The following is a 24,556-nucleotide window of genomic DNA, read 5'->3' on the forward strand; positions in this document are numbered from 1 at the left end:
AGGTATTTTATGTTAATACTGAGGCCTTTTTGTGTAAACATTTAACTTATGCATTCTGTCTAACTATTCAACAAGTATTAAAATGTGTGTCATTTTTATTAAATAAACAATACTAAATATAAGTTTTAAATTTTTGATGGAAACAAGGATGATTTAAATGTATTTGTATGATGTAAATTAAAAAACAAGCACTCTACAAAAGTGTGTATGAACATGCTTTATTGTTTACATTTACACATTGTCCAATAAGCATTCATATTTGTGGCAATACACTTCAGAACAAACGTAAAAGGGAAAATTTTAACTATAATGTAATCAGTCCAAAGGTTAATGGCAAAACAAGGAGGCTCAACTAAAAACATGTCAGATGTGAGCTCACACTGAAGACATAATGTGCAAATATAATGGTTAAAACGATAAAACACACTGAAGATGAAACAAGGCTGTTACAGTTGTTTGTGCTCCAGTGAGGTAGAGGCTACTGAGTTTCGGTTGATAACAGACGGCAAGTGTTTCCTGACGAGTTCAGGCCACAAAGATGGTTTGCTAAACATCTGCTTTGGACAGAAATGGAAAAAGTTTTAGTAAGAGGTAAATATTTTAACGCTACATTTCAGAAGATATGCAGAAGACAAAGGCTGCTGCAATATGGCTAAACAGACATTCGTCTGAACAATAGACACGTCAGATAAGCAAATGAATAAGGCTTGTCTAGAAGACATTACTAATTTACTCGACAATGATTTAGTGAATATAAACTCTAATAAAAAAATACATTTTTAACATGGTTTAACATATTTACCATGTTCAGCACATAACATTATGTCATCCCTTTAACAGTGACAGGCTTATGCTGAGGCAACACTAAACACTGAACCATTCACCTTTGTCTTATTGGACGTAGCGCTGTATCATTCTGAGCCTGGACAGGTCCAGAGGCAGGAGCAGAGTTTTACACTTGTTTTATACATTAGAAACAGAAATAACCCAGGTTTGTTCCACTGTATAGATGCATGATGCTGTGCATGTATTTACTGACATTTGAACTCATGAAATCCTTTCATTCCTCATGCAGCATGCAACAAAAGCACTTCAAGGCAGAAGCTTAATCATAATAACAAAAGCTCCTAACTCCACACATGCACATAGTGTATATGACTGAACTGTGCGACTGCAGAAAGCCCAGCTGTGAAGTGACATGTCTGAATACAGTGTACTGTCTATGCTGCATGCACAAGAGGAACATTTGTTGTTCATTTAAATAGTTTAATAGTTATACATGCCTAAAAAGCTACACAAAAGGTCAAGTCACTAAATCTCAGATGCTTAGTGAGAGATAAACTAAATTCTCCTTTGCTTTTCAAAAGGCAATGTACAGAACCTCTGTCTAAACTAGACCCTTTAAGGATCGATGGCAGCGCTGCATGGACATATGATGTGTGGGCAAGTCCATTGTTCACAAGTATTTTGTGTTTACTATGAATTCAAACATGAATTGTTAAACCCGCGACAAGCCCCTGTCTAAGTTGTACCCCGCCTAAGGCCCAAAGTCACTGGGATAGGCTCCAGTCACCCGCAACCCCCTTCAAACATGGATAAGGGAAAAGGCCTATCAGCAGAGCTCAGTTTGTACAAAGCAAAAAGCTCAAAAAGCTGTTGTCAGTTACTGTTGATATTAAATTCTTCTGCTCAACTAAAGTAAACTACAATTAATGACTGGAATGTTTTCACTGGCCAAAGAAAGATCTCGAGCAGTTGTGCTACACTGTAAACAGTAAAACTAACTCTAAATGCCTCTAAATGCTGTACAGAGGCTAAAATTTTAGTTTGAGATAAAAAAAAAAAACTGGCTGTGTTGTTTATGCTATAAATCTGTAATACACTATTGAACAGTCTTTGTTATGGCTTTGGCAGGACGGGTTGAGCAACTTCAAACAATTTTCCTAAAGTCCGTTGGTTAAAGGCGGTATGGACGATTTTTCGGCGATTTGAGAACGCCGGCGGAAGTGCGCATGCGCACTCCCCCGTGCGAACTGATACAACACACACGTGCGTTTGTTAATTAGCGCAACGGAGCGCATCACATCTCTCGTCTCCCGTAGATTTCAGTCCACTTCTGAGTCAGCTCGAACAGTCTTTCTCCGTCTTCATTTTGCCCCGTACACTGAGGGAACTATATTATGATAGATCCATGCGCTTAGGCACGCGGAAATGTGGGGACGAGCCTGACGCGGCTGCAGGTGAGCGGTAGGTGCGTTTTATGATTGATACGTGGCAGGACAAATGATTTATCCACGCCACGAGGAAATATGATAAAAAAATTGCTGAAAAAAATCGTCCATACCACCTTTAACTGTGTGGTGTTTTTATAACTTCCATGATTTTTACAAAGACACATTCTAAAGGTTAACACAGTTGAACTGCCCTGGCAGCTCCTTCTACTATGAGTCCAGCTGTACTGGTCAGAGACAAGTGAGGGGCCACAGCCCTCTGCAGTGATTGTTGTGCTTTTTAACACATTCTTAACACAAGGCTAGCAGTGACTGGTGTGTGTCCCATCTCTGCAGTGACATGCTGGGTTAGTAACGGGACAATGTGTTCAGATGTTGTGACAGCGTTGTTAGCGCTGTCCTGGAAGTGGACCCATGGTCAGAGTGTCCTCGTCGTCAATGCCGTCCAGCTTGTCTGTACGGACCGCATGAGTGAGAAGCTGCAGCTCTTCAGACAGCGTCTCATGGCGATAGGCGACTCGAATGTCCGGGACATTCGTTCGGCGGATGTCATTGCACTCAGGACCCTCTCTCGCGTAGCCGGGGCCCAACCAATAGCTCTTCGCCTGGAAAGACATACGGAAAATAAATACAATGGAAAAGACACATCGTAAAATGTAAGACGTTCAATTTAAATGTGAGTTTCATTTTTTTGTTTTATTATAAAGGACAAGGCTGTGCTTAAATGAAACAGAAGCCACAGCCAGGGACAAACAGAGACTACAGCAGATTGTGTGCTCTGCTGAGAAGGTGATCGGCCGCAGACTTACATCTCTGCAGGACCTGTACGTCTCCAGGGCTCTGGGACGTTCTCACCCTGGACACGGACTATTTGAGCCACTCCCCTCAGGCAGGGAGCCACTCCCCTCAGGCAGGAGGCCACTCCCCTCAGGCAGGAGGCCACGCCCCTCATGCAGGAGGCCACTCCCCTCATGCAGGAGGCTACAGTCACTTTAACCATAATTTAATCACTCACTGCACTGTTCACTTTCTGCACTACATATGTAGATTCAACTGTAAATTTGTGAACATATTAAGCCTATTTTTTATTCTTATTTTTTATCTTATAGGTTGTTGTTATTTTTATCCCATAGCAGATTGTCATGGTCTTATGTTGCACCGAATCTGTGAAAGTTCATATATTTGTGAATTCTGTTCATTGGCAATGGCAATAAATCTGATTCTGAGAAACAGCAAACCTTGTGTGAAAATCCACTCATAAGGACACTGTTTCGGGACAGTTCACACATGTCGCAGGAGCTGAGCTTCCACACTTGAGCTGCGATGCTGTACTCCTCCATCAGCGGCTCCTGTAACACACACACACACACACATGCACACACGTTATTTCTCTGTCGGGTGAGTGAAGGTCAGAAGAGCAGGAGAAGAGCAGAAGTGGGACTGACCTTGGTGAAGTGGAACTGCAGAGGGTCATCTGTGGACAGCGACACTATGAGGCCGCGGGATAGATACTCCGGCAGAGGGTTTCTGTGGTAACTAAGGAACAGGCTGTTGTTGCTCAGAGGAGACATGGCAATGCCCACTTGTGCCAGATAGTACAGATACTGAAGAACTGGAGCCTAAAGAAAAAAACGAGACAAAAAAAGACTATACTGAATCATACATTATAATAGTTTTCTTCACAATTTTATGCTCTTAAATCAATTGAACATAATTAACCTCAATTTAGAACATAGCTTTTTTAATTTATTGTTTTTAATCTGCTCTTTTTGTAGCATGAGAGATACACTCTTCACATTTGCACATCTTCAAAATCACAAACAGGCTTGGTTCTGACCTTTCTAAGCAGCAGTCCATGGGAGATATTCTCTGACAACATGTATCCTGACACCAGGTGATGGATGGGCCCCGCTTCTCCACAATGAGGACGCAGCACAAACGTATGAAGTCCTCGCCTCCTGCGTCAGTCAAACAAGGGTTAATACTGTATCTAAAGTGATCTGTATTTTCTGTTCTTAAACTGACCTCCGCAGGTGGTTGAGCACGGCCATGTTGGCGTAGGTGTAGTAGAGATAGTAAGAGTACGGAGGGTTGTCTTCTTCAGTCCAGTTGCCAGGCAGAGGGCTCTCCTGGTTGAAAATATGATGCTCCGGTTTGGACTCATCATCTACACTGTCGAAACCCACCACCTGTGGTAGAATAACACACATTACAAGAGGCCGTTTGTACATTTCTGATGCAAAACGGCAGCGTGAATATATTACAAAGTGATATTTACATGATCCAAGAAAAGGTGCAGCTCCGGGTGACTGCGTGGGTTTATGGTGGCTTCAAAAAGAGGCAGGAAAATATTCTCCAGCATTTCCTGAAAGTTGGCTAGTGTCTTCTTTATTTTGTAAACGTCGCTGAGGACAAATGGTTGCATCGTTGTTAAAGACACATAAACAATAAGTGTTATATTTATTTGAACACTTTCATGGACGACTTACAAAAGCCTGGGCACCTGAATGAGCCAGCGCACATTGTCAGAGTACACTTTGTGACTGACAGCCCACTGCGCAAGTTTGTCCCATTCGTCTCTGGAGCGCCCATATATGGACAGACGCAGCTCGGAGTTTTGGTATTTGCTTTCCTCCAAGTCAGCCATCACTTCCTGTAAACAATATATTAAGTTGCTTTAAAAAGGTACACTATGTAACTTTTCTTGCTTGTCTCTATTGGAGATACAGGTCAGATCTGTGGAGAAGGGTGTCCGCTCACAGTAAGAACCTTTTTCTGTGTAACACCATGAATTGTTTTTGATTGTCTAATATATTGGGCCAATTGTTCCAAGTACAAAGTGAACAACAGGGGGGACCAAGCACAGCCCTGCCTCACCCTTTCTCCAAAGTCAATTCATTTTGATTCTTGATGTCGTAAAAAGCCCCAATATGTGTATTATTATATCATCTATTTTAAATGAATAAGAACGTTTTTCAAGCTAATTTTGAGCAATAAAAATGAATAATTGCAAAATGGATCGGTTAAATGCCATACAGTGAAACAGACCAGGCCAAGCAAAACATCTCCTTTGAGACACACAAGTGGTGGACACTACTAAAAGTAATAAAAACCTGATTATGTCGTCATACCTTCACAATGTGGGCAAAGTATTTCCCCTCAACACAATTGTCAGTTTTGATGAAGATCTCGCGGAGGATTGATTCGCCAATGGGATTGTACTTGGCATTGAATTTATCAAATCGATGGAAGGTGTTTCGATCCTGGTAGAAGAGAAAAACAAAACATTAAATACCATTAAATATCTGAACCGGCTAAACTCTGGTGTCTGTAGGTCTTACTGCGTGCATGTCCAGAGTGTCCACGCTGAGGTCAAAGGCCGTCAGATTCATGGTCTCAAACACGTCCTTCAGGGTCTGGCCACGTCCGCGCTCAATGTGAACTATCTCCCCCGGATACTTCTTCATGGCGCGCTTGATGAACCTCAGCAAATGCTTCTGGTTCATGCAAGACGAAGCGTGTATGTGTGTGTCGACCTGCAACACAACACAAGTAGCTTTAACGCAAATATGAATTCAAGTGTGCTGTGTGAAGAGTGCGCAGTGTAAAGAGTGCGCAGTGTGAAGAGTACGCAGTGTGAAGAGTGCACCTCAAACACTGCAACATGGGCCACCTGAGACCACCTGAAGCCACCTGAGACCATCTGAAGCACCTGAGACCACCAAAGGCCACCTGAGACCATCTGAGATGACCTGAGGCCACCTGAAGCCACCCGAGACAACCTGAAACCACCTGAAGCCACCTGAGACCACCAAAGGCCACTTGAGACCATCTGAGATGACCTGAGACCACCTGAGACCACCTGAGACCACCTGAGACCATCTGAGGCCCCCTGAAACAACCCGAGGCCACCTGAGGCCACCTGAGGCCACCTGAGACCACCTGAGGCCACCTGAGACCACCTGAGGCCACCTGAAGCCACCTGAAGCCACCTGAAGCCACCTGAGACAACCTGAGGCCAGCTGAAACCACCTGAGACCACCTGAGGCCACCTGAGACCATCTGAGATTACCTGAGGCCACCTGAAACAACCCGAGGCCACCTGAAGCCATCTGAGACCACCTGAAGCCACCTGAGGCCACCTGAGACCACCTGAAGCCACCTGAGACCACCTGAGACCACCTGAGGCCTACTGAAGCCAACTGAGACCATCTGAGGCCACCTGAGGCCACCAAAGGCCACCAAAGGCCACCTGAGACAACCTGAGACAACCTGAAGCCACCTGAGGCCACCTGAAGCCACCTGAAGCCACCTGAAGCCACCTGAGACCATCTGAGACAACCTGAGGCCACCTGAAGCCATCTGAGACCATTTGAGGCCACCTGAGACTAACTGAGACCACCTGAAGCCACCTGAAGCCACCTGAAGCCACCTGAGATCACCTGAGACCATCTGAAGCCACCTGAGACCATCTGAGCCCACCTGAGACAGACCTGAGACAACCCAAGGCCACCTGAGGCCATCTGACGCCACCTGAGACCATCTGACACCATCTGAGATCAACCTGAGGCCACTTGAGGCCACCTGAAGCCACCTGAGGCCACCTGAGACCATCTGAGATCAACCTGAGGTCACCTGAGGTCACCTGAGACCACCTGAGGCCACCTGAAGCCACCTGAGGCCACCTGAGACCACCTGAGACCATCTGAGATCAACCTGAGGCCACTTGAGGCCACCTGAGACCACCAAAGGCCACCGGAGACCATCTGAGATCAACCTGAGGCCACCTGAGACCACCTGAGACCACTTGAGGCCACCTGAGGCCCCCTGAGGTCCCCTGAGACCCACTGAGACCCCCTGAGACCACCTGAGACCAACGGTTCAGAGCGGTTGTTGTGTTCACACTGGTCCAAGCTTTTGCATCGACTTTACTATTGGCAGTGTGAAAATACCCTACAGCATAAAATGAACATCAAGCCTTGGGGGGAATTCATTAATTCAAATTTGACAAGTTAAAACAAGGTTAGATTTAAATGCTTCTATGACAGAGAACATGTTTCATGACATTTCTATAATAATTTTGCTTAAAAGTAGGAAAATAAATTTGCCAAAAGTATACGTGCAATTTTCTTACGCGTCACATGTCAAAACTACTCAAACTATGATTAATATTCTGAACTGAGGTCATTTTATCTAGATATTTCTTTTTTGCAGTGTCATTAGTGGCTCTTACCTTCCGTATGTTGTAAAAATCTCTGTGAGGGACCTTCTTTTGTGCGGCCATTTCTTTCATCTCATTTAAAAGAATGTGCATTTGAAATTTAGAGCTTAAATACTGCAGGCGGCGGTAGCAAAAAGACTTCCTAATAAAACGTAAGGCTTTGCAATTACAAACAAAACAGTCAAATAGTCATGACAATTCATGTTCCTTTCTACTCACACTGGTCCATTGATTATCAAGGCCATCATCACATTCGTATCTGCTATGTATTCCTTCAAGTCTGGATACGGCAGGTCCAACTCTGAACTCCTGGATTTAAGAGAAAGCGTGGTCTTAATTTACTATTTCGAAAGTAATTGTGATGTTTCAGGCACAAACTTGTCCATGTTGGTTCTCTTGGTGTAGACATGAACCACTCCATCCACCATCGCACAGCCATAACCTGCGTCCGGAGGCATGTTGTCGGGGTCCATGTTGTCGTATGGGTGGGTCTCTGACACTGGAGGGTGAACCGGGGCATCTGGCAAAGAGCATTGTTTTTAAAGAAAGCAAGGTGATAGAGCTGGATGTTGATACATTCCATTGAGCAACAAGTAAGATTACTGTGCATGTTTTCTTTGGGAATGATGAGAAGTTTAGAACAGCAGAATGATTTTGGAGTAAGAGCCAAATGTTAAGATTTGCTTGTATTTGATCATGTCCAGGAGCACTATTGTGCCTTAACGTATTGCCAGGTGTGCCTTGAATGAAGGGAATCATTTGTCATTTTGGAGTGTCCTGACCATAGTTCTTTACCCCCAAAAAACTATATAAACTATAATTCAGCATATTACATAATGCATTTCTGTTATATATTACTGACCCAAACTTTGCCATTTGTGGACTATTCTAATCTATTCTAGTCCACAAGTTATCTTATCTGATCTGATCTAAGTTAAGATAAGCCTTTATTAGTCCAGACAATGGGGAAATTTCGGTGTTGTAACGCAAGTAGGTACAGAAGTAAAAGAACAGATAACTTATAGAAAGCTTTAAAAAAAAAAAAAAAACACTCTTAGAAACAAAACTATTATAGACAAAAACCTCTTATATTCTTAATAAGGAATAGTAAGAAAAAAATACAAATAAAATAAGATAAAAAATAATAATAATAATAATAATTCTGATTGCAATTTCAATTAAAACCTGAAGAATCTCATGGCCCTAAAGCCACAGATAAGCCAAAAGGTCAGCTCAAAACATGTTAAACCAAGCCAGAAAAGCCTATGCAGTGGATATGATCCATTATTATTATTAGAAATACTTTGTGCATACCAGCATCTACGGGAGTCTCTGGGATCTCCTCATAGACTCCCAACTCGTGGGTTGTCATGTCCAGGTCCTGCAGAAAATGGGCTGTGGTCTTACAATAATTCTGCATGGATCGACTCATGTATTTCTCCCGAATGAACAAGGCCTTTACGACACATTTAGCAGCATCTACGAGGTCTGTGAAGGGAACCTACAACACAAGACAAAACGTGTCAATAACCTGAAGGAGTGCGGTCTAACATTTTATACATTCAAACGCGCTCACCCCACACTTTTCTTCTCCAGATATAGAAACGCGCTGGTACTCCCTCACAATGGGCATTTTCCGCTCAGTAAAGCCAGCATCGACGTGGTCCTTGCTCTGTTGTTTCATGTGTCTTTTAACAGAGAACGGACACTTTCATAATGAGCTTGTAACTGACCACAATTGTCGAGGACATAAAAGGCAGATAAAGGTTTAGTATGTGTGTAATGTGTGTAATTTACGTCCTGTGTGAGACAAAGCTTATATACTGTTGTTGCACTTGTGTAAAACTATAATAAAACGACAATGTACATTCGGAAGCAATTGTAACAAAATGTACTGAGTTCATTTGTAAAAACAGAAAAGTGACCTTTGAAAAAGAAATGTTGAAGTAGAGGTGGGTAATATATTAAAAGGTAGATAATATTGTGAATGTTGCTTTGGAAAAATGCTAATTTTGAATATTGAGTTTATAGCATGTACTAAAAAAAGATACAAAAAGAACTGATTACATTTTTGGTATTTTCTTATTATGTAATAATGGCATAAGGTGATATTTCTGCATTTTTGTGATTATTTTTTTACAGACATTTCACATTGTCTGTACATTTAAAGACATATTTTAACCCATTTCTGTAATATCGTTTGAAAATCGTTATCAGGATACAATAGGAAAATATTAAGATACTTTGTCAATACGCTTATCCCTCTGTCAAAGGCTAACAATTTACTCTTTGTCTAGCTGTGTTTTCAAAAGCAAAATCTATTTTAGAGCAAAACTAAATGTAAATTTAAATTATGATTCCATCCCTTCTTGAGCAACTATAATATTTGAAACATTTCTACCTATTTTCTATTCTATTTCTAAAATCACACATACACACACACACACAAAAAACAAACAAACAGCCAAACCACAAACTCTCAAAAACCGAGATCAATCAATTTTTTCAAATGAACTCTCAGAATGCAACAAACATTGCAATATTCTTCTTTTGGTCAGTTTTCAAAGTATTTTGTATGAATGTGATTCTAATGTTCCTTTACTGTTGTTGCAGTACACATTTATCACCAGCAGGGGACAGAAGTGGTCAGTTCAAAACAGAGACGAGAACAGCAGCAGAATGTAATACTTCTAACACAAACTAAACACATAAAAAGCCTCAAAACAGATAGTTAAGCCGAGCTCACTCACTCTAGGTCTGCCTCACTGTCGATTTTCATGAAGTCCTGTTTGGCGCGGAGCAAGATCTCGGGCTCAAGCCTTGGGAGACAACGCAGGGAGCAGGAAAGTGTGGGCAAGCCAGGAGACAGGAGAGCACCAGAAAAGTGAGAGGGTTTTAAGCACACACAAACCACAAACCAAACCAACAACTGTGCCACCTTTCATCTTCATTCACAAACACATACAAATAATGACATTGCGTTCAAGCACTGAGTAATTACAGCAAAAATAAATGAGTATTATTAGCATGATCTGATCGATTACCAAGAAGAGCCACCTGCTGAGCTAAGGTTTGGCAGGATGAAAACAGGGAAACTGGTGTCTGTAGCTTGATTTGCTTAAACTTAGTCAAAATTTTAAAGCACTATAGCGGATATGAAAACTGTAAACTTGTAATTGTGTTGACTGACTTGATGTCTTGGCTGATCTGCCTCTCCAGGCGGTGGCGTCGTTCCTCCAGCTGCTCGATGGGGCTGTCCTCAGGGAACTCGTACGGAGCGCTCCTCATCTCGCTCTCCGCCATGCTGCGACAGAACAGCTCCTGGTGCACACACAAGAACCAGCCGGTTTACACCAATCAGGGCGCATATTATGTAAAATTGACTTTTATGATTTTTTTTTACCATGTTATAACAGTGTTCCCTCACCCTTATCCTGATCTGTTATGCAGGTTTTGAGTAGCATTGTACTGCATTCAAGGCTTGAGTGGTCAGAAAGGGAATTCATTCATTCATTTTTATTTCGTCAATTAGACAATTTTCACCTACTCCCCGTCTCTGTCCCATTCTCTGTACTTAATTCTGATTAGTCAAAGCTCAAGTTCAAACTCTAAGTCAAAGGGTTAAAAAATGTAATGTAGCCATGTTCAGCAATTAAAAAAAGTTAATGAAAATCTGCTGCTTACAAAGGAGGCCTTTCAATGCTGCAATAGACCTGTTTCTATCACTAAGCCGCTTTAGCTCAAGTTTGAAAATGATAGCCGGTGCAGTAAATATTGGCCTGATGAATCTAAATCTAAGTCTAAATAGAATCGTTTTTAGGGAGCAAAAACACTTGGTCACATAGTCACTCAGTTTGCATTCATTCAAATTGTACCACAATCCACACTCGCTTAGAGTAAAGGCCTACCTCAGCGATCTCCTTGTACTTCTCCTCCATGGATGAACTCCGTTTGTCTGACGGGAGTGAGCGCTGCGATTTGAGGGGCTTGTTCCCAGACACACCGCACAGATCTGCAGAAAACACACACACACGCACACACGTAAATAAATAAATAAATAAATAATTGGAAGAACTCAAAACACATGCACAATAAAAAATTCCATTTCTCATGTCTTCTCCAAAGTTCGTACAAAAGGAAAAACCATCGCCCCAAACATAGAAAACTTATCATTTTTCTTTTCTGGGTCAGTTCATTTGCAGACAAGAAATTCCAATCTCAAAGTAGGTCAAAATGAGAGGGGAGTCTGTGTGGAGCGGAGTGGCACACAGAGGAAGCTAAACATAGCAAGCAAACTCTCCGGTCTGTGGATAATGAAATATAACCTGTCCTGGTTGTATTTGAGCTGAACAGTGAGTCACAACAAACAGTTCTTTATATTGACACATTAGCAGACTGCATGTGTTGTAGGGACTGACAGGAGTGTCATAGACCATCTGCTGTGTACAGACAGTCACTATTTCTGTGCCTATGATGACTTTCTGCAATAACTGTCTTTTGGCAGCTCTTTCAGAAAACAGACATGGTAATTGGCTGCACAACAAACAAAAATAGAAGAAAAATACACATTTGGTTTGCCAGTTTCAGACAAAAACATTTACTAAGCACCAATGCGACTCAATGACTAAAGTGTTAATGCAGTGTGCACATTTAAGACCTGCAGAACGCCATAATATATAATACAGTAATCATGCCATAACATGCACATTTAGCAGCTCTTACAGGTTCAAAGATCAGAACTGTGAACCGGTGTGAAGTCTGTCCAGTGTGGTCCACTCCGACAGACAAGTTGCCTGTCCCAACCGTATCCTGTCTCCAAGGTTTCCGATGGGCGCGAATTGATAGGGGGGTAAACGGGTTAAAAATGCGCTGAAGACAGATTAGAAATGATCTGCTTGTGTCAAAACAAACTAATAGAGGAATTTGGCGCCCAATATGAGTCTCATTTCCTTGTGGCGTGGACAGCCAAGTAGTTCTCCCACATGTCAATCATTCCCTGCGTCCTACTGCACAAAAATAAAAAACAACAAGAGGACTGAAAAAGCTTGTATTTCCGCAGAATTGATCAGCTAAGCAGAGTGCTGTCAGGCATTGGCTGATCGACAATTTGCTGAATGTCCTGCCTGCTTTTCACCCCCCTTTCACACTATACTGTTCTATCCAATAAAGCCTGCGGGACAATAGGCCAACTCTGAAGTACATAAAGTCTGATTTGTGCAGATCCTTAATAAATACTTGGTACATGAACCCATATTTAAGTGGGGTTGGAGATGTTAATCGCCAACGGGGGTTCAGGAGCGGGACCACGCCTCAACCTCTACTCCACCAGTAAACACGCTCCACTCTCTAATAGAAGGGGTATTTTTCGTTTTACACACAACTATTTATCTTTAAACTTAAATGTTTAAAAAGTTTAAGAGAAATTGTAGATGAAAAAACATGAAGGTGAAGCTTGAGTCTTGATGAATTGATGATGAATGATTTTTGCCAATAAGCACCTTACAAAGTGTATTTTTGCATTATGTAACAGTGGCTTCGTAGAGCATCTTTGTTTTCTCAATACAGCTGCATAAACACTTTGCCTCGTTTCTCACCAGTAATTTGCCAAACGACACAAATTCAGACTGCATGACCATAATTACCCAAAGCCCAGGAGACAATGGCAGCGCGCAGCAGACCTTGAAACTCTATAAACTGTTTGCAAGCAGAATATGTTGGACTGTTCGTTAGCTTATTCAAAAGACATGCTGTAACTTGAGAAAAAAAAAAAAAGGAGTATAACTCATCCATTTCGTTGGCGAACTCTCTCCTGAGTGACAGAACTAGAGCACAACTGACATTTAGAGAAGAACAGGATCTTCTTCTAAGTGCTTCAGATACATGGTTGAGTAAAGTATTTATTTTTTGCAAAAAAAGAAAAAACTAATAACCTAATCTTATTGGCTTGAAATTTAACCCTATAAATGTTTGCTTGGTGCGCTGAGGTCGCCACAACAAAACACAATTTATTAGTTGGAAGGAATGACAAACAAAAACAACAATAATGATTTTTTTTAGTGAAGCAGAGATAATGGCCATTGTAGCTAAAATCTGACTAAATGAAATTCAAGTGACATATATTGTTAGTCAAATGCCTTAGTTAGTGGAGACAGGAGAAATTGTGTGAAAGTAGTACACTGTGTGCCATTAGCTCACAAAGGACGGTTCAGGCAGAGCAGCTTTCAATCATATAAGGTCTAATTATTGCTAAATGGTTAGCGGTGACAATAATTAGCCCGTACCATCTGCTGTCTACCTCCAGGTCTGTGAACTGAAGCTCTTTCAACACAAAGTAATCATATAAGTGACAAAGCAGCATTGACAGTCGTTCAACAAAAGGCTTTTCAAGCAGCAACTTAACCCGAACACGACAAATGAAAGGTTCATCTCAATTTCAACAATATCAAATGCTGTAATATTAATTAATAACTAGCAAATATGAAGAAGCAAAGACAACATTTCACTGTAGTCAGTTAATAGTTATAGACAATCATTTTAGATTTTAGATTTCTTTTGGTTGACGTTGGTATGACAACAATTCAGGGTTAACTGTGTAATACATAATCACAATTGTACAAAACCAAGGCCCAATCCAATCTACAGAGCTCATACATTAAATCAATCAGGCAATTTCTAATTTTGAGTCAATCAAACTTTAGTTAGGAAGCGCTTTCATACATTACATACAGTGCAACAATCCCACATCCCACCAGAGAGGGAAAACTGGAGATCTTACGAGTGAATAACTTGTCTAATGAGTCACAATGTCTTTACTGGCCAACAAACTAATAGCATAGAACCAGCGATCAGAACTGCTTTAATTTTCTTGAGTGGAAATAATGTTTTAATGCATGGAAGATTAGAAGAAAGAGTTATCAATATAGAAATTGTAAAAACTGTAATAAATATCAGTATCGATGTTATAAATACAATAGCCATGCTCCCACATCTACTAAACCCCAAGTGGAAATAAAAACTTGACCAGGAGTGGAATTTCCAGTAAACAGATGACAACAGCTCCACACAAACTGTCACCCCCAGTATAGCCTTCCCATAATCCTTTGGCCTTTCCACCCACATCTCCCCATAAGCCCACAACTATTTATCCTGATGACGTCACACAAGAGAGAGATCCTGTGCAAAAAACAACATTTACAAAACAGATCAAGAAGAGAGATTGTAGAATGTATATAATAACTTTCAATTTCCCCATGAACGAAGAATAGTTTGAACTCCAAATCTCCGACTACACCATGTCTAACGTGAGAGACAGAACAGAATAACGGTGCAAAAATAGCAACTCTTCATTGTTGTGTTGTCCTTGAGCGAGTTTAAGCTGCCCCACTCGGCCGTGAATGACACTGTGGTTTTTGCATAACCTTTATTTCTCTTTTTACTATTTTTGTGCAACCCTGACTCAAGGTCTGGTCTGTTTTTCACCGCAAAGTTTCAGTCCAGACGTACGTTTCCAGCAATGACACAATGTTCATTAAGTAAGACAAAGCCAAGCTCTCTGGGAAGAGCAGGTGCCGATGAAAGCAAAAGCCTCGGCCCCTTTGTCTTGAGACTGGGCAATGTGACAAAACAATCATCAAGATTTTTTTCCTCATATTGACTCACAGTTTTTTATTCAATTTTATTTAGTTTTAATAGAAAAAAAAATCAGAACAAAAAGTATTTTTATGAGCATGCACAGAAAAACAAATCTCTCTGCAATTAAATTGCTAAATTCTCATGTGTTTGAGCTCAACAGTGACTGTCCACTGCTCGGTTCCAGAAGTAAATGTCCCATAAATGTTTCTCAAATATTTCAGAAAAAAATCATTGAGTTTGCCTAAATTTTTTGCAACAAGAGAAATCTGTGTATGAAACTTTATAAATCACCAAGTTAATCAAATATTTAGCTGAATGTGTTTTTAATGGAAAACAACTGGTAGGTAGTTACCACATTGGTTAGCTTTCGTTGTGTCTTTAAACCGTTATTATTTTAATTTTTCAAAACGTCTATGGTGAAAATGAAATGTAAATTTACTTGTGGAACCGCAGTGGGCTTTGAAGTGGGCTTCAACTGTTGAGCTCCATTCTGAAGTTCATTCATTCATTTCACATCACTTGTTCCCGTTAGGGGTCACAGGGGAATGGAGCCCATCCCAGTGACTTTGGGCTAGAGGGTTAGTTCTTTATATTGTTATATATTGTTTTGTACTGTTGAGGTTGACTCGATGAGTTCTACTTTTTAAACTGTTAAATGGACACACTGTATGTTTATTCATCCAAACTGTGTCCAAACTGCTCCGAGGAAGGCTGCAAATGAATTGCCCTTTGGGATAAATAAAGGTTTCTGAATCAATAGATATCCAGTATCAGTATCAGGAGTGCCTCTCCAAAAGGATCAATGGCTCGACGAGGCTCCTGCCTCGTCTGTGATCTAAGGTCAACACTAGACAGTTCACTCAAAGACAGTATTATCACTGCTCATGTTCAATATTTATTTAAGCCATTATTGAATACCTCACAGTGTAATACGTTTAGCTCAGTCACAGACAAATAGAAACACAGGACATAGGAGGAGGCAAAGAAAGAATATATTAAAATAAAATAAAACCAACACCATACTGATACTAAAACTAATATTGGAAACAAAACTGGACCGTTAAACCTAGTTTTAGTTTTAGGTCCTGATCTACATTAGGAATAAACCATGTGGCAACATAAAAAAACCTGCTAATACTTGTTTTAAAGTTTGGTGCAAAATTTAAAAATGCAATAGCAAGTTTTATTTTATTATGCAAATTACACAATTGAAATAAATAAACCTTTGAGAAATCTTACTATAGCTCAATGACTTTTGTAGCTCAATAAAATAAGCATTATGAAATGACACATAAACATGTGTCACACAACATTCCAATTGCAATACAACACTACCTTTGGCACAAAACCAGAGTTTTGGTCAAGGTTTCTTCCTTATTACAACTTCCTTAAATGAAAGCACTATGATCCCAATAGTTTCTTCCAGTAATAAATATTCATGCACTTGGTAAGTTGTGTAGGTGCATGATAATGTGATTGTGCTTTGGCTGAGATAAAGAAAGCTTTCCGCTTCTCTCTCTCTCTGTTTGCAACCTATTGTCTCCCACTATGTAATCAAATGTTGTGTAATTAGTTTAGGGCCACGGTTGTGATTAAACAATTCACTGTGTCTACTGTGCAATGGCTAGAAGAATACATGATTATTGTTAGTGATTCCTTAAGTATCAAAACAATGCCTCAACTATGTGTGTGAAATAGGCCAAGAAGTTATTCTGAACCTGAACATTATGAGAAAAACATGCATCAACAGTCAATGTTGTGATATATTGTATGTTGACTAACTTCAGTTAACAGTAATGTAACTTACTGTTGTCAAACCGGGCCAAAATGTACCAGACAATGACTAAACCAGGGCTAAACCAAAGCTGTAATTAGGCTGTTTCTTACAGGTCACAGTATATTTTAGGCTTTATTACATTGTACGGTTCTGACACTAGCATGTATGGTGTCCTTGGTTCTTTTCATGTATCTAAATCCCACAGTAAAACCCACCATAATGGCCTGTTAGACAGAAAGTTATATTATGTAATAGTGGTCTCCTCCTTGAACCGACACCTTAACGTGGTGGAGGGGTTTGAGCGCCCGAATGATCCCAGGAGCTATGTTGTCGGGGGCTTCAAGCCCCTGGTAGGATCTCCCAAGGCAAACAGGTCCTAGGTGACGGGTTAGACAAAGATCGGTTCAGAAGCCTCATATGATGACAACAAGAACAAGGCCAGTTACGTCGGCCGGATCGGCGTCACCGGGGCCCCATCCTGGAGCCAGGGCTGGGATGGGTGCTCAACGGGGAGCGCCTGGTGGCCGGGTCTTTCCCCACGGGGCCCGGCCGGGCACAGCCCGAAAGAGCGACATGGGGCCGCCCTCCCGTGGGCCCACCACCTGCAGGAGGATCCATAAGGGGTCGGTGCAGAGAGATCTGGGCGGCAATCGACGGCAGGGGCCTCGGCGACCAGATCTCCGAACACAGAGACTAACTCTGGGGACATGGAACGTCACCTCGCTGGGGGGGAAAGAGCCTGAGCTTGTGCGGGAGGTTGAGCGGTATCGACTATAGTCGGCCTCACCTCCACGCACAATTTGGGCTTTGGAACCCATCTCCTCGAGAGGGGCTGGACGCTCCACTTCTCTGCCCGCGGGGAGAGGCGGCGGGCTGGTGTGGGCTTGTTTATAGCCCCTCAGCTCAGCCGCCACGTGTTGGCGTTCACCTCGGTGGACGAGAGGGTCGCGTCCCCCCCAAATGGATGGAAGGATGTAATAGTGGTGGGCTAAAGTTGTCTGTGTATTGGCTGGGGACATACGATTTCACTTTATTCCCGAGAGGAGAAGCGATGACACTTAAGCTGTTCCTTGGCAACAACAACTGCTGCGATAATAATCCCTTAGTATTTCTATTAGTCATGAGGCAAACTGATGCAAGAAAAAGTGAGATGATGAATTGGTCAGAGAGAAAATGTGTTCACTCACTTCAACCATGTTAACATAGATTTATTTACACTGGCTGGTTTGGCAATTGTACATATATTACTTATGTCCATATAGTATATTCTGTACTGTAAACTAAACTGTAGTTTATTCAGAATCCTCTTGTATTGTATCCTTTTCAGTGTTTCCAACAGGTTTATTCTGAGACAATGGTCCATTTGATTAGCTCCCCTAGAATTAAGATTTTAAGCTCTGGTGCAGTGGCCAACCTTTGGCAGCCGACTCACTAGCCTGCTTTGTTTTGCTCAGCAAACTCACAAGGCTTTCACTAATTAATCCTCAGGGCAATTCACTACATCAGGATGAACGCACAAAACTGGCTCCCAAAATGTCTTACACTAAAAGCTTAAAATCACTATATAAAACATATACGAAAAGACCTTTTGATAACAAAGACAGTGGCATTATTAAAGCATAAAGTAAATAAAATATTAAACTATTTTTGATTTTCATCAATAATACCTAATAGTTGTAAATATTCTCTATCTAGACGCCTTCAGTCTTCATATTCCAACCTTTATTTGGTCAAAACTTTATTCAAAATGTCTCTTTAAAAGTGTACAATAGAAACAATTGTTTGACTGGTCAACTACTAAAATAACACTATTTCCAACAACTAGCTGGCAAATTGTTTCCAAAAAGCGCATTCAACCTAATATTATTGCTGAATGATAACTACCCAGCTTTAAGGAAAGATGAGTAAAAACTTTAAGCCCACATGTAATAGGTTTAGTCACTGCGTCGTTCCTGCAAATGATTAATCAGCAGTGGGTACAGTACCTTGTCTGTCTATCTGTCTGCTTGTCCTGTCGTCACTGTCCCGCTATGATCGCAGTGGTCCTGAAAACGCTCCTGAGAGATGCTGGGACATGTAAGTAGGCCTGGGACAGTCGATGCTCCCTCCCCCGCTGGCAGAGAGGAACAAGCGAGATGACAGCATAGAAAGCCAGCACACACACAATCTCAAACGGCAGCAGCCACACTGGATCTTCACAAAGCTTTTCTGCACCAATGAGCCCAGTTGGATATTGGTCTGAGTCTGATAGTGCGTCTGTCCCGTCGCTGAGTCTTCCTGGATGTCACCGGTGGGTTTGCCAGTGCAAGAAAGTAGGATCCAGTCGTCAAGCTCCTGAATTTAAATACTGGGCTGGCTGCAAACAAACCACGTGGCAGGAAGAGGAGGCGGCTTGTAGACAAACACGTCTCTCTCTCCATTGTGCAGGCGGAATGGAGCTCCGCTCACTGGCTCGCCTCCTACTAACCGTCAGCAGCTTATTGATAAAAACTGTGGTCGCTCCAGGCAGATTTTGACCTGTGAAAACTGTGGTTCGACTGTGTGATTCACTGTAGTGGTCCTGGTGTAGTTTAATATGGGAGAAGACCTACTTTAGTTTTGGGGTGTCAAGATTATTTGGACAATAATAAAAAAAGACAAAAAAACAAAAAAAAAAGCAAATCGATAACATTTTGGAAGCAATTTTAAGCCAGTCCAAGTCAATCTATAATCTAACAAAGTAAGCCTAAATGTAATGCTACTTTTTATCAAGATGTTTAAGTCAAGATGGTCATAATTGTTAAATCATGATATTTCTCTTCACAATAATTGTAAGACTAAAATGTGATATTGTGACATGTTAGGTTCCATATAAGCCTTGGATTCAGTCTAGTTTGGTCTTTTCCCCCATTATTTAATAGGACACAAAAATATTCCTCACTCAAGTTCTGGAGATACTGTAGAACCAGTGGCACTAAATGATGGGTCAAATGTTTCTCTTTTTGACTTATTCATTGTTTTATGTTGCACCAAAGTGCCAAGACAAGTTCCTATGTTTGTGAATTCTGTTCATTGATAATGGCAATAAACCTTTTCTAATTCTGATTCTGATTCTGATTCTGATTTGGAAGTAGACCTTAACTGCAAGTGTTGTTCGTACTACTGTAATAGTTTAGTCCTGATTTAGTCTTTTTAGTTTTGGATTGGGTCGGGGCATGTTCTAATTTAACAGGTGATTAATAGTCTTGATTATCTACAGTCTTTTCCACAGAGCTCTCCTTCAATCACATTGTATTGGCCATTGTGACTTTGAAAGTGAGTGCTGGCTTCCACAAGAATGAAAAGCATGGTACATAATGCAACCAACGACTTCCTTCCTCAGTCACATGACAGCTGCGTGCTGCAAACTTGCATAAACTCTGCATTCATCTCCAAATCTGTCACTATCCTGTTCACTACTATGCAGTGACCGACTTCAATAGCAGATATTTCAGTGCACTACGCTGGCAAAAGATGAACAGAAAATAAAAACAACTTTGGCAACAGTGTTTGCAAAAGAAGTGGTCCCAGTGCAATACTGACAGAGTTGACCCTTAGACTTCCTGCTGTAGAAACATGCAGTAACTCTGTGAAATGGCCATAAGGAGATCTAAAAGCAGCACAGCATAATCTGTTTTAGGAAAGACACCATACATCGTCTTCTTCAAACTTCAAACTACTTCAGCTTTTGTTCTGATTTAGTGATTTTGTTAGGCATAAACAAGGCATCTACAGTGTACTTACAAGACCATTCCTATAACCATATGTTTGTTCATAGAGGTATTTGTGGCCAGGGTTTTGTTACCCACAATGGCATAGACTTGATGCATCTATATCTTGCAAACAGACAAACTAACCAGAAACAACCAACTTACAGATCATTAACTGCAACATTTAAGGTGATAAACATGCCAGAAATAGAAAACACTGCTAACATATACATAAAGTAAGAGCCTTTGCGACTCATGATTCAAATAGCCCTGTTTTTTGTCCCTAAAACACATCAGCTATTGACATAGCTTTCACTCGAAGGTTTGCTTCACAGAAAAATCTTCCAGAAAAATCAGTTGGAACAAAAGCTGCTCAAGTATTTGAGTGTTGAAATGTTATTCTCAAAACAAGCGGTTCGCCCCTGGGAGAGTGGGTTTACATGTGCCCCTCCCCCACACGCTCTTTCAGACATTCATGATAACGACTCAAAGGCCCACCACCTCTGGAAGTGCAGCCCTCGTCATATCTGACTATAGCAAAGAGCAACGCTGTGTTAACCACCCCTGTGACAGAGGGAGTGCACTGACTGATAATACATGACTCCACTTGTGTCAGAGGCAATGGTCATAAAGACATTAAAAGCTATCAAGATTCACGACTCTAAAAAACATAAACTTAGGGCTGTAACAATTAATGTGGTTAACCAGTTATTTGTACATGTGAAATGTAAAATTATTAGCAAAGTGACTGTCACAATATTACTGCTTTGCCTGGAATGTTCCACAGTAGAACATTAAACTTATAAATCTCCATGGAGACAGGCCAGTGACACCACCAGGCCAATTTACAGGTGAAATCTGTGGAGGAGCAACTCACAGTAAGAATGCATGTTTTTTTTATCAATAAACTCACATGTAATGTAATAAATACCAGATAAATATGTTTGTCATATATCTCAATTAAGCAATTAAATCTCCATGGAGACAAGCAAGTGGCTGAACTCTCCACCCGAAAGGGGCATGTTGTAAGGGTATTAGGTTATATTTCTATACTTCTGTGATTACATTTACAGATTTCATATCCGTTTCATAATTTAAACTCAAAATGTCCAACATTTTTGTTGAACCTAATATCGTCTATCGTTTCAAGATATGATTTTTGTCTATATCGCCCAGCCTTAATCTGAAGCATGGTTTATATCAAAACATGCCAACTAAGTAGTATACATATTGCATACAATCAAAACAATTCATGAAGAATGTATATTTTGTTGTTTTAATCAAAACCATTCCTTGTATTATTTTCCTATGCTTTAAATTTATCTTAAAATCTCATATTACTTTTTAGTTTGTAAAAAGCAGCCAAAGCAACTTAACACACTGATATAAGACCATACAACAGCTTAGTGCATTCAGAAAGCCCTGAGAAGCACCTGCAGCTCGGATACAGTTTATGGCAGGGCGTAGTGTGGCGTAACTATGATAAAAGCGACAGATAACAAGACGCTGTAGTTATCTAAGCTCACCCAATAACAGCAAGCCACCTCTCCCTGTTATACTGTTATACTTTACTGCCCAGATGTTCATAATCCTACTTTCCAAAACAACAAGAAGTCTTTGTTTTGATGTATTTAAATGTATTATGTCTTCAGAGGTTGGTAGTATTCAGTGACATTTACTCAGTGAGAAACTGTTAAAATACATTTTACTTCTTGGGGTAGTTTTCAGACGCCATACTTTTACTCCTACCTGATTTTATTGCCCATTCAAAAGATATATCTTGTCCATATTTAAGTCAAAAGTGAAATTTTTTTTTCCATTTTGTGAATATCTAAAGCTATTTCAGTTCGGTCTTTGACATTCAACTCCATGCCTGTCATCCATTGTCTTGTTATAGCTTTTTATTGCTGCAGTCGAAAGACCACTCCAAAAGGTATCCAACTATCATTTCCATTGTTGGAATTTTACATCGACAAGATACATTGATTTAAAGTCAAATGGAATATCAGCCTGCAGTCCCTCTTTAATCTCAATCCAGTATGTTTGAATAATAGGACAGTCCCAAAACAAATTATGATGATGAGCCACTTGACAACCAGTATCTCCCTGTGAGTAATGTGCACTTTGCCACAGTGTTATAAAATATTGTGGTGCTTCTCCATTGGGCTGTGCTTAAATATTCCCCATCAACACAGTTTCCCTCATTTTCCCATCTACGTTTGACATACTCTGTGGAATTGTTGATAGGATCAGGAATACATTTAAAAAGACTGTTTGGAATTGTTAAATGCTATGTCAACAGTCCCAAAATCACACTGAAACCCATGGACAGCTGCATGACTCGCAAATCTAAAATCATGTTAGTATTACCCAACCTTCATGTTTCTGTATTTCGCCAGGTCAGAGGCAGGATGTAAGCGGTTGTTTGTCACAATTTGCACTGTTGGCCTGAGCACATGAAGGAGGAGGAGGAGGGCTGGGAGGCATGCAGAGGGTTGCTGGTTCGGCAAAATAAAGTCCATAGGGCAAAAATGTGCATGTCAACCTAAACCAAGCATGTACAGGGATGAGAACTGAGGCCACAGACTAGGCGCGATATTGACCAAAATGAACAAAAGGGCAGAAAAATCACTTTATAATGGGCTGGGAATCACAGGCTCGCTCACGATTCGATGCAATACACGATACATGGCGCGATAATAACACGATCTTGCAATACATGCGATAATTGAAATATTGCTCATGATATTCTACGATATATCACTATTTTTACTGTAATTTCACTTGTCTTATAAAGCATAACCATTACATTTAAAGCCATGTTTTAACACATTTCTGGATGCCATAATCTGAATATTGTTGTCTTGTTACTCTCAAAAAATATCAAGATAATAATGTCAATATTGCCCACCCCTAGTCCTGTCAGTCCCTCTGTCGCAAAGCAGCAAAGATAAGGCTTGATCCAATCATCGTTTCAATTCTAGGAGCTTTGAATAGAGACGTTTCCACTTTGACAAAACACCAGCTGCTACATTTTATAGAGCTGGTTTGGTCTGTGAAAGTGCTAAAAAGAGAAGCCCTTGTAGACTGGGAGAGCAGGAGGCTCAGTCAGGCGGCTAATTGAGAGGACTTAAACGACTGCATCGACGGAGAGAGTCCTAAGTTATTTATTACTGCAGCAAGCACAGGCTTCCTCAGCAAATAACAGTCAGTGGTCTGGTCCTTCCGGCATCTTCTGCGGTGTTGTTTGAACAATACCTAACATTTACAATTCGACCACACAGAAGTCTGCGGAGAAGCTTACCCCATGTTAGCGGCTAATTAGCTCAAATTTAACAATCTTTGAGGCAGCGCTGTTCAAAGGAAAACACTTCAAAAAGGTCACTACTGTGGGTTTTATGTCAAAAAAGTGCATCTTATATCAGAGAAAATGTATACAATTAATTAGTAAGTAAGAATTGAGAAAATGCTTGAACAATTCCTCCTTGGGCTCTTGCAGAGTATCCCAACCAGGGGTACAAGGACAGGTACTTGGAATGATTTAAGGTCATAAATAGAAACTGCATTGGATTTCATTATAAAATCTGATTTGTAGTAAATTTGATATACTTAAGAATGTTTCTGTAGGAATATTATGGATGTCAATCATTAAAACAAGAAACTAATATAATGATAAATAACACAAAGGGGGAGGGAACCACTGCTTTCGTGATCTATCCTCCAATAGAAAAGTTTCAGATGACTCGGACCACACCAACTGTCAAGAACTGGACTCAAATAACAAATTAAATTCCGAAAAAGGAAAAAAGGACGTGTGTCAAACTTGTGGTAAAAAATTATGTTTTGACTCAATGTTTGTAACTTGTTAGATGTCTTGTGCTATGAGTGTTGGTTTGATTTGTCTCTGTGTTATGCTTTTGTTGTGTGTATTTGTATGAACATGGGAAATTGAATATAAAGAAATAGA

At 40.7% G+C, this 24,556-nt stretch overlaps 1 pseudogene; it reads right to left on the reverse strand.

Annotated features, from left to right (window-relative positions):
- Positions 1-199: 199 nt before the first annotated feature.
- LOC140365685 (AMP deaminase 2-like) overlaps positions 200-24,556 on the reverse strand; it is a 25,186-nt pseudogene continuing 829 nt past the window's right edge.

The sequence above is a fragment of the Eucyclogobius newberryi genome, unplaced genomic scaffold, assembly GCF_026437365.1.
Source record: "Eucyclogobius newberryi isolate DKJ021-1_F unplaced genomic scaffold, fEucNew1.0.hap1 SCAF_19, whole genome shotgun sequence".
In the NCBI taxonomy this organism is placed as follows: Eukaryota; Metazoa; Chordata; class Actinopteri; order Gobiiformes; family Gobiidae; genus Eucyclogobius; species Eucyclogobius newberryi.